Raw genomic sequence first — 10991 nt, 5'->3', positions numbered from 1 at the left:
TCCAGCCTTCTTTTTTCTTTTTTTTTTTTTTGGGGATTCGTCTTACTTCTCTCCCAGCGTTGGACTCCACACTTTCTTTTCTGAACTATGAATGCCTGCATGCTGCCCTCCCCAAATCTGTCGCCTAAGTCACTTTACATACATGGTCATTGGCTGGAGGTCTTACTTAGGGATCCTACAGACTTAGAGCCCTGGGTTGGCATCCCAGGCCTTTCAAGACCGTCCTTACATCCCCTCATCTGAGGGAGGGGACATGAAATCTAGGCTGGTGCCTTCCCTTCACTCCAGAATCCACTAGAACCTCCTAAACAGTTGTGCAGACTTCACAGGTGACCGTCTGGAAGCTGCTGCATTTGCCCAGCAAGCTCGGTTCTATCATTTAATCTGAAGATTTATTTGGGTGCCTTCGGTGGCTCTGATGGAAACTATGGGGTGCTCCCTTCACCTACACTCCTCCGTGCATCCCTTCTCCACTCACCTGTTTCCCACTACCTGTCCATTCAAGTCCAATGTCGCCTCCACTTGTACAGGTAGAAACAAGGTCCCCCTTCTCTGAAACACGTGTCATTCTCACCTAACCTGCAGCCTGCCATTTTAATAGTTCTCATTTGGCCAGGGGGAAAACCACGAGGGAGGGGAAAGTGAAGAGGGTGTGTGATTTCTAAGCTGCTAGTGATTCTGTGTTTTGCATTGTTGGAACTGGCTCACCTTTGATATGGGACTATTGTTTTAGGTCAATTACTTTGTAGAGCCAATGTTGTTATGCAAAAGTGAAAACACAACCCATCTTCTGAAATGTAGATATTACAGTAACAGTACAAAACCCTAAGGGCTAATGTTGATTAGTTTGTAATCTACATCAACCCCAGTACCTACACCCTTTTTGAGACACCTTATTTCATTTAGCTCATGCATTCAATCATGATATTTTTTCTGAGCTTTTCACTGTGCTAGACATTGTCCTGTGTCTAGGTGCTGTATCCCTGAACAAATTCTAATGAGAAGAAATGATTTTTTAAAAATAAAGACATCAGCTGGGTGTGGTAGCCCACACCTGTAATCCCAGCTACTAGGGAGGCTAAAGTGAGAGGATCACTTGCAACAGCAACAAGACCCACCTTAAAAAAAAAAAAGCACACACGCAAAAATAAGCACAGTAGAGAACTGTTAAGTAATAAATGTTGATTAAGGAGGAAAGGTGGTGGAGAGAGTCTTTGGTCCAGGAAACACCTCTGGAGGGGTTGTTGTGAGCTGAAATTCAAGGATAAGAGAAGGGAAAGAAAAGCAGAGGTGCCAAAGGTCCAGGGGGCCACCTTCCTAGTGGAGATGAATCTGGCTTGGTCAAAGCACAGAGAGAAAGCCAGGCACTGGAGAAAAATGAGTCTGGGGACAAGAGGAAAAATTGGAGAGGAAGGAGGCAGGATGTAGATCAACCTATACTTCAAGTTTCAATTCACACACATGAGCATGCACACGCGCACACACACACACACACACACACACTCATCTATTGAAGGGGTTATCTACATAGCTTCTAAAATAAGGCTTAAATATTTTTGTGATCTTTCCAAAGCTCCACCTTCTAGGAGGGATGGGCTGGACTGAATTCAGATCTGGTTATCTGACTTCTTGCACACCCTCTTAGCCCTGGAGTCCTCCACTTCAGTTTTGGGAGGCTCAGACCCAATGTCATGTCAACAGCAGCACCCAGAAGCTCCTCACATGCTACAGGCTTGGTAAATATTTGAAATGAACAGAAGAATGAGTGAACTTTCTGAACTAGCATTTCCCCAAGTGGTGTCTGCAGAGTTTTACTCTGTAAGATGGTAATAAATGGACTCTAAGACAGTGTTGTGTGGAAGGTGGGATTGCCACTGAAAATGTCTTTAGTGTAGCCATGAGTAAATTGGATGTGTTTGGATGCAACTCTGCATCTCTTAGAAAAGAAAATGGATGCTCTGTAGGGATAAGGTGTGGAGATGTTTCTGAGGACTTGAAAAGATAATGTGATAATCCTTTTAACATATCAGAGGTCAAAGGTCTTATTCCTGGAGAATCTGACAGAAAATGCCAAGGGCATCGCCATACTTTTTTAAAGATGGTATAGCTACATCATTACCCGCACAGGCCTTGAACACACCATCCTCCTTCCTCAGCCTCCTGAATACTTTCGATTACAGTGTGTACTACCGTGCTTGGCTTCAGCACACTCCTTTAGGCAAACCCAGTGAGTAGGCCTGACCCCAGTTTCAGAGCCATTGGTATATTAAATTATTTTAGCTTTGAAACTGACTGCCTCTGAGACATTAGCACCTGGAACACAAACACACACACTCGAGCGCGCGCACACAGAGCATCTTTTGGGGTTCCGTGGAGGAACCCCAATATTGGTCTCAACTCTGGAAGCCAGCTGAGTGAAAAACTAAGTGCTCTGAGGAGAGGATCCCTGACTGACAGATTCTCTTTTGCAGAAGTTCATTGTCCTCAGTGGCAACTGAGATTATTTTAGAAAATCTTAAGCAACAGATGTTCTGATGTCCAAATCATATGTGCCACGCTTCAGGTGGACGATTGCATTTTCTGAGAATAAGGAACTGTAGAACCCAGGGAAGGGAGCACTAAGTTCAAACCCTTAGTATTCTTTGCGATTTCCATTTAAAAAAACAATTGTTTATGGGGTTCAAGAACTGATTCTTAACACTGGCAACGTAGCTAAAAAGCTAATAAGCAAATGATGATTGTTAGTAGCCTGGGGGAAAGGGCTAGAAAGTGCCTCACATCAGAGAATTCATAGAGCCAGAGCTCTAGGGAGAGTAGGTAACCTTCACCCTCATTTTAGTGATTTCTTGTGAGAGTTCATTCTTTGCAGCCCATTGAGGTTCTCCATGACCTAGCCTGGGATCTACCTTGAATGAATGCTCTATTTATACTAGAAACCATGTCTACTTCGCAGTGGTTGTGTGTAGCCCCTGACAAATGTCAATTAGATCTAGTTGGTTGGTAGCATTATTCAAAAGTCCCATATCCTGGCAGATTTTTTTTTGCATGTGTCTGCATGTTCTATCAGTTCCTAAAATGGCACTCTAAAATTGTAATTGTGGACTCTGTCTATTTTCCTCCTTCCAGTCTAAACATTTTTGCATGTGGTGTTTTGGGTTTTTTTTTTTTTTTTTGCGGTACTAGGGTTTGAACCCAGGGCATACACCTTGAGCCACTCCACCAGCCCTTTTTTATGCTAGGTATTTTCGAGATAGGGTCTCGCAGAATTAATTGCCTGGGGCTGGCTTCGAACCTCGATCCTCCTGATCTCTGCCTCCTGAGTAGCTAGGATTACAGGTGTGAGCCACCAGCGCCTGTCTTTTGCATGTGTTTGGAAGCTCTGTTGTTAGATATGTAGTCACTTAGAATTGCTATCTGTTTCTCATTATAACATTTCTGTCTTTCCAGTAATTGTCTGTTTTATTTCATTTTATCAGTACTAGGATTTGAACTCAGGGATTTGTGTTTGCTAGGCAGACTGTACTGCTTGGGCCATGTCGCCAATCCCAGGTTTTGTTTTTTTTTCTTTTTCTTTTTTCTTTTTTTTTTTTTTTTGAGACAGGGTCTCACTATGCGATCAGGCTGGTTTCAAACTTCATATCCTTCTGCCTCGGCCTCACAAGTGCTGGAGTTGTAAGTGTGAGTCACTGAAGTCTGCTTTGATATTAAACTCATCAGCTTTTCTTTCTTTCTTTCTTTCTTTTTTTTTGGTGGTACTTTTTTTTTTGAACTTAGGGTGCTGTACCACTTGAGCCACTCCACCAGCCCTCATCAGGTTTTTTTATCCTCAGTGTTTGCATGATGGCTATTTTAACTTTCAACCTGTCCAACTTATCTGGTCTATAAACCTACAGACCAGATTTTGGTTTCCTGGATGATAGAGATTGAACCCAGGGCCTCACACACGCTAAGGACGTGCTTTGCCACTGAGGTATAACACCAGCCCTGCGTCAATTATATTTAAAGTCTTTGCTTTAAGTAGCATATGATTACTTTTTAATCGAGTATGAAGATCTGTGACTTTGTACCATTTAGTCCAATTTAGGCATCTGCCGTCTTACTATTTATCCTTTTTTTCTTTTCTCTATCACTGAACTATTTCCCCAGCCCCTACAATCTGCATTCTTAATTTATCACAGTCTACCTTGAGTAACTATTGTACCATTTCATGTGTAATGCCAGTCCTTACAGGAAAATTCCATTTATACCTCCTCTCATCTTTGCATAACTCTTCTCATATATTAACTTTTACATTGCAACTGATTATTTCACATTTTTTTCTTAGTTTGTTTTTTTGGTGGGACTGGGATTTGAACTCAGGTTTTAGTGCTTGCAAAGCAGGCACTCTACCACTTCAGCCACACCTCCAGTCCTACTACTGATTTTTTTAACCTCACAATAATGCTATGAGGTGGTGTCATCATCTCTGAGTTATAATTGTAGCAGCATACCACCTAACTGTGTAAACTTGATCAAGTAACTAGATTTCTGCTTCCTCCTCTGTAAAATGTGGGTAATGATTTTATTATGCTTGGGGTCACTATGAAGCCTATCTGAGTAAATCCATGTTATGTGCTGGGGACAGTCCTGTCATTTTAATAAATGCTCACCAAATGTTAGTTCTTGCCTTAGAATGATTCCTATTTTACAGACAAAGAAACAGCCTCAGAGAAATTTAGTAACTTACTCAAGGTCACCTAGCTAGTAAGTGATGACATTTTCAAACCAGTTCTACCTGGCTCTAACCAAAGGCCTTTAACCTTCCAACCAGACCTTGTCTTCTTATCTATGGAGTGAGAATAAGAAGAGTGTGATAGTGGAGGCTTTTAAGAGGTTTTATTGAACAGTTCACAAGACCTCCAGCCTAGCTGGTAAGTGGCTACACCAGGACTCAAACGCAGGTCTTCTCTTGCCATGGCTGGTACCTCTTCCCAATAACCAGGTTGCACAAATATTTGCCATGGGCCATAATTATTGTGGTAGCTCCCACTAGTGTCCACACCAACAGAGGAGACTACTGACACAGGACTAGTTAGAAAGCTTCAGAGAGAAGCATGACCCATTATCAAGGTCTAGTGGAGGTTCCCAAGGGGTGGCAATTTGATAGTTCTCTGTTCTGAGCTGCGACTGCCCATGTGCAAAGGCGCTCTCTAGTCCTCTCGAGACAGACACACTCTGACCATGTACTGGTGTGTCTGACTGATCTCAGGCATGGAGATGAGCTAAACTTCAGCCAAGTGATTGTCCATTTTTATCCTGAGCCTACAGCACAGGGGGTTTCTCCATTTCAGTCCTTTTGGCTTAAGAAGCATTTGAACCTAAACCATCTACACAGCTGGGAAAAGGAAGAAGAAAATGTCTCCTCCCTCCCTCTCTTACTGGATTCATGATGTCTGTTTTTTCTTTCTAGTCCACTAAGAACTCTATTGACTTACGATTGGTTAGAAATACTTTACTTGGCAACTTGTGAGTGGCAGTTCTTCATGTGTCAATAAAGTGGATAAGCAAGGCAATGTTGTTGTCATGGTAGAGAAGTAAAATCTCATTCTTACAAAAAGTAGCTGGTAAACTGAGGCTAGAGAACAAGGAGTAGAATGAGTCTTACAACTTCATGAAGTTAACAACACTAGCACATTCATGGGGTCCCAAGGTCAGCAGGTGCCCACAACTGCCTGAGAGTTTTGGCTCTGTCGGCACCCGATATAAAACATACGGTCTCTTTGTACTGAACTTTTAGTGGATGTCTTTTTTAAGGAGTTAGCAATAAAATATTGTCTTTTTAAAGCCTGTAGAGAACAAATCATAAATAAGTATGTCTAATAAAATGGTAATGTTTACTAAAAAATAAAAACAAAAATAAAGCCTGTAGAGAAAGAGAAAAAAAAAAGCCTGTAGAGTATTTTTGGTAAGGTTAGAAAAGATAAAGCAACCTTTCAGAGAACCCTTTTAAGGCATTCTCAGTACTGTTTTGCACCAGTTTTTCACTTTTAGCATTTTTGTAACTTTCACAGAAGCATCACTGTAACCACTACTACCATCGTAATTACATAACCTTGAACTCCTATAAGATCCTGTCACGTCTGACATTATCTCTGCCACTATCACTTTGACAATTCCAGAAAATAAAGATCCTTTCTTGGGTGTTTTTTGTTTTCTTCCTGAAGCAAGAGGCAAAGCTCAAGAAGCTAAAATAGGACCCCCTGGGAAGGCTGAGTGAATGAGCGCACAGCAATGGTGCTGTGAGACTGGCAGAGCAAATCTTACCCCATTTTACTGGTGAGGAAACCAGTATTCAGAGAGGTCAGAAGTCACACAAGGATTAGTGTGGGAATCTCCTTATTCTCAAGTCATCTTTTTAGAGTCTCTGGGAAGCAGCAACAGATACCAACAACTTTAAAGTTGTTCCTTTGTTTTTGTGGTGCTGGCGATGGAACCCAGGGCCTCAAACACACCAAGAAAAGTCTCTACTACTGAGCTACACTCTCAGCCTTTTTTTTTTTTTTTTTGCTATGTAGTTTAGCTAATCCTCCTGCCTCAGCCTCACAAACAGCTGGGATTACAGGTTCCGACCACTGTGCCTGACTTTAAATGTATTTTTTTTAGGAAGCAAATATGCTAAGAAGAAGACCTCTTTGGTTTTAATTTACAAGACTAGGTTTATTTTTACTAAGAAAAAAAATGTTTTAAAAAAAATTCAAGAGGGCTGGTGGAATGGTTCAGGTAGTAAATGCCTGACCAGGTGTGAGGCCCTGAGTTAAAACCTAGTACAACAAAGTCCCTAACTACTATAGTCTCATTAACTTCTTAGAAAAATCAGAGTATTTTAATCATTACCAAACTAATTCTGTGCAAGCTCATTCTTCATCAGCAGCATTGCAGAAGTAGAACTCACTTCAAGGTAACACTTATGGAAAGGGTCATACCAGGAAAAAGAGAATTATAGCGCTAGCATTTTCTCACATTGCAGGTACATTGTTGGATTCCTTGCAGTTTTAACTGATATTTCATATACATAGAAGCTTTGATATTCTATTGTATTGTAAGAAAGATGATCTTTTCTGTCAAAGTATATGTCACCCTTTTAGATTGTTTAAAATTCCTTAGGATGCCATCTTAGGTGACTTGCATTGTTTAAAGGGTTACTGTTTCTTCTTCTGGATTCATGTACAGCCCCATTGCGTGCCCTAACCCATCCCCCAAGCCTCTTAGCCAGTCAAGACAGATTGTGACCTTTGACCTGGACAATCCCAGGTGAGGGGCAGGTACAACTACATCAGGGATGTAAGGAGAAGCTACTGTCAGCCATTTTGTGCTCGCGTGTCTGCTCAGCTGGAGTGAATTTGTGCTTGCATCCTTTTGATCAAAAGAAACTGCCTTGTCAAGATTTTCTGTCTCTCGTGTGTCTGTTTTCAGCCCGGGAGTGTCTTTAACACCAACAGTATGCAGAGACCTAGAGGGAGGTTTTGCTCATCTTTTATGACTAGGCCCCATCTATATTTGTCACTTCTGACTGGCTCAAATCAGCCTGTCCAGCTTATTCCAGTTGTGAGTCTGACTTGCTTACTTGTGGTTTAGTGAAAATATTTATTTTAAAGTATATTAGAAGTTGCTCTCAAAATGAAAGCAACAATGATGTTGTATTGAAACCTTAGTTTTGATATTTCAAAGATATTACTTCCTTCTCTGGGTTTTTAAAAAAGTTTTGTAGCATTTTAAACTTAACAACAATTTTTTCTCTTTGATCCACTCCACCAGCCCTAAACTTCACAACTATTTAGTTCAAGGGTTGTATGTGTGTGTGTGTGTGTGTGTGTGTGTGTGTGTGAGTCTCCCTGTGATAGCCCAGGCTGACCTACAATTCCCTATCCTCCTGCCTCAGTCTCCCGAGTGCTGGGATTACAGATGTGTACCACCATGCTTGACAAGTTTTCATTCATTTTTATTTGCTTTTTATAATTGCCTCTCCTCATCTTGGTAAATTGTAAAATAATTCAACAGCGTATTTGTAAAACTGGCTCACTATCATGATGGAAAACACTTTGTGTGTGTGTGATGTGTATGTGCACACATAAGAGGCTTTGCCTAGACGAGGATTTTTTATCTATATAAAGTATTTTGTATAAGTTTGCTTTCAGTAACACTAATGTACAAAAAACATGTAAAGCTCTGCTCTGAAATTATATGCAAAAGCATATGTATAACTGTTTTAATTTTATTTTACCATTTTTATATTTACTTACACATGCATACATTACTTGGGCCACTTCCCCTTCCCTCATGATATTTTGACACGATTTTGTTCTTCCTTTACTTTCAATTAGATTTTTTTAAAGGCCAACAAGAAAACATTGAAATAATTGGTGAGGAAAAAATAGTTACACCTCTGCTTTCTCATATAATGAGAGTCATATCTGAGAGTCTAATGCCCAGAGAGGGTTAGCTGAGCTTGCTTTGAAGGATTGTTTGGTTGACATCATGTCTCTTAACAGATAAAACAGCTGCCAAACACAAACCTGAGGATGGAAGTGTCGGGGCAGAACTTGACTACTTGGGTGGTCAGGAGCTCCATGTGGCATCCTGCCTGGTAGAGTGAGAACGAGCAGGAGCACTTAGCTCTATCTTGTTTTGTTGAATGAGAAACCAAAGAGCTCAGATTTCATGGTGTGAGTTGCCACGACTTCTGAGGGAAGGAGAAAGTTTAAGATTAAGTTGTCAGTGTTTGCAGTAATGGAGGCCCATGGAAATGTTATTAGTTGAGGTCTAAGGTGAGAGTCTCTCCAGAATTTGGAAAAAGAAAAGATGAGATAATCCCATCATTAGATTAAATGCAAGGAGAATCAGCCCAACCTACAAGGTCTCCTGAAAGAGATTGGCCGGAGGCCAGGGGCCAGGGATTTAAGTGGTGAAGCGCCTGCCTAGCAAGAGCTAGCCCTGAGTTCAAATCCCAGTACCACCAAAAAAAAAAATAGCTACTGAACATCAAATAAATATAGTTCTGGATCCCTATAGATGAACTAAGCAGACCAAGATTCCTGTGTTCACAGCATTTGCAGCTGGAAGATGAGCAACACTCATGGGCCTGATGAATAATAAATTAGGTTTCATAGGAGAAGATAAGTAGTCTATTGAAAAGAAAAAAGATAAGGAAAAGAGAGAGAAGAGAAGGAGAGGAGAGGAGAGGAGAGGAAAGATGAGAAGATCAAATGAGATAAATAGGATCAGGAATGGCCGAATGACTGAAGTAGTAGATGGCTGCCTGGCAAGTATGAAGTCCTGAGTTCAAACCCCAGTACTGCCCCCCCCCAAAAAAAACAACCCTGGTTTTAAATAGGGTTATCAGAGGCTGGGTGTGGTGACTCATGCCTGTAATTCTAGCTATTGGGAGGTGGAGAATAGGAGGATCACAGCCTGGACAGCAAGCTAGTGAGACCCCTATCCCAGCAAATAAGCTGGGTGTGTGGGGGCGTCTATGATTTCAGTTACACAGGAGGCCATAAGTAGGAGGAACACTGTCTGAAGCTGCCCTGGGCAAAAACAGGAGACCCTGTCTGAAAAATAACTAAAAAAAAAAGAGTGGGGGGCTTGGCTCAAGTGGTAGAGCGCCTGCCTAGCAAGTATGACACCTTGAGTTCAAACCCCAGTACTGCTAAATAGCTAAATAAATAAATATGTGATCAGACCATGAAACAAGTTCTGAAGAAAAAGGAACCCTTGTACACTATGGGAATGCAAATTGACATAATTGACCTAGCCATATGGAAAACAGTATGGGGGTTCCCCAAGAAAACTAGAAACAGAGCTACTATGTGATCCAGAAATCTCACTTCTGGGTTTATAATCAGTTATGATATATGGGAATGAATCAGTTATGTCCAAGATTTGTCTTCATTCTTAATAGTCAAGATAGAGAAATCATCTAAGTGTCTGTCAATGAATGAATGGATAAAGAAGTCATGCTATATGTAGACAATGGAATATAATTTAGTCTTTAAAAAAGAGTGAGGTGGGGGGATCTGACTCAGTAGTAGAGCTCTTGCCTACCATGTGGGATGCCCTGAGTTTGAGTACCACACCAAAAATGATCCTGACATTTGCAACAAAGTGGTTGAACCTGGAGGATGGCCTGCTAAATGAAAACCACTGCACAATCTTACTTATAAATTATAAATGGAATCTTTAAAAAAAAAAAAGAGTAAAAAAAGCCAGGCATGGTGGTACATGCCTGTAGTCCTGGTACTTGGTATGCTAAATATCTTGAGTGTAAGACCAGCCTGTGGTACAAAGCCAGACTCTGTCCCAAACAAAGAGTAAAATACATAGAAATAGAAAATTCAGTGGTGACTGTCAGGGCTGGGATGGTGAGGAAGGACAGGCTTAAGGAACAAATGGTGAGATGTAGGTGAAAGGGTACAAAGTTGAAGATATATGGAATGAGTTAGCACAGTAAGTACAGAGACTAGACAGTCGGAGGACTAGAATTGTATTACTGTATTGTGCACGGACATTTGCTAAGAGAGTGGAGTATGGATCCTCTTATTATAGATTAAAAAAAAGAGGCTACTCCTGAGAAGCGATGTGTGGGTATGGTATTGGGGTTTGAACTCAGGGCTAGGCAGATACTCTTATCGCTTGAGCCACTCCACCAGTCCTTTTTAGTGATGGGTTTTTTCAAGATAGGGTCTTTCAAACTATTTCCCTGGGCTGGCTTTGAACCATGATCCTCCTGCTCTCTGTCTCCTGAGTGGCTAGGATTATAGGCATGAGCCACCAGGCCCTGTCCCCTAATAACTATTTAACTAGGTATCAATATATCAAAACGTGTTGTATACCATCAAATGAAGAACACTTGGTGTAACTTGCTCTGTGCAGGGGAACAGTCGATCTTCTTCCTCTTGCTTTGCTCTGAGATTAAGGCTAAACCAGAACTAGGCCTGCCTACCTAAGACTGTGCC

Source organism: Castor canadensis, chromosome 8, assembly GCF_047511655.1.
Source record: "Castor canadensis chromosome 8, mCasCan1.hap1v2, whole genome shotgun sequence".
NCBI classification, from domain to species: domain Eukaryota; kingdom Metazoa; phylum Chordata; class Mammalia; order Rodentia; family Castoridae; genus Castor; species Castor canadensis.
Note: the sequence above shows the minus strand (reverse complement) of the source record.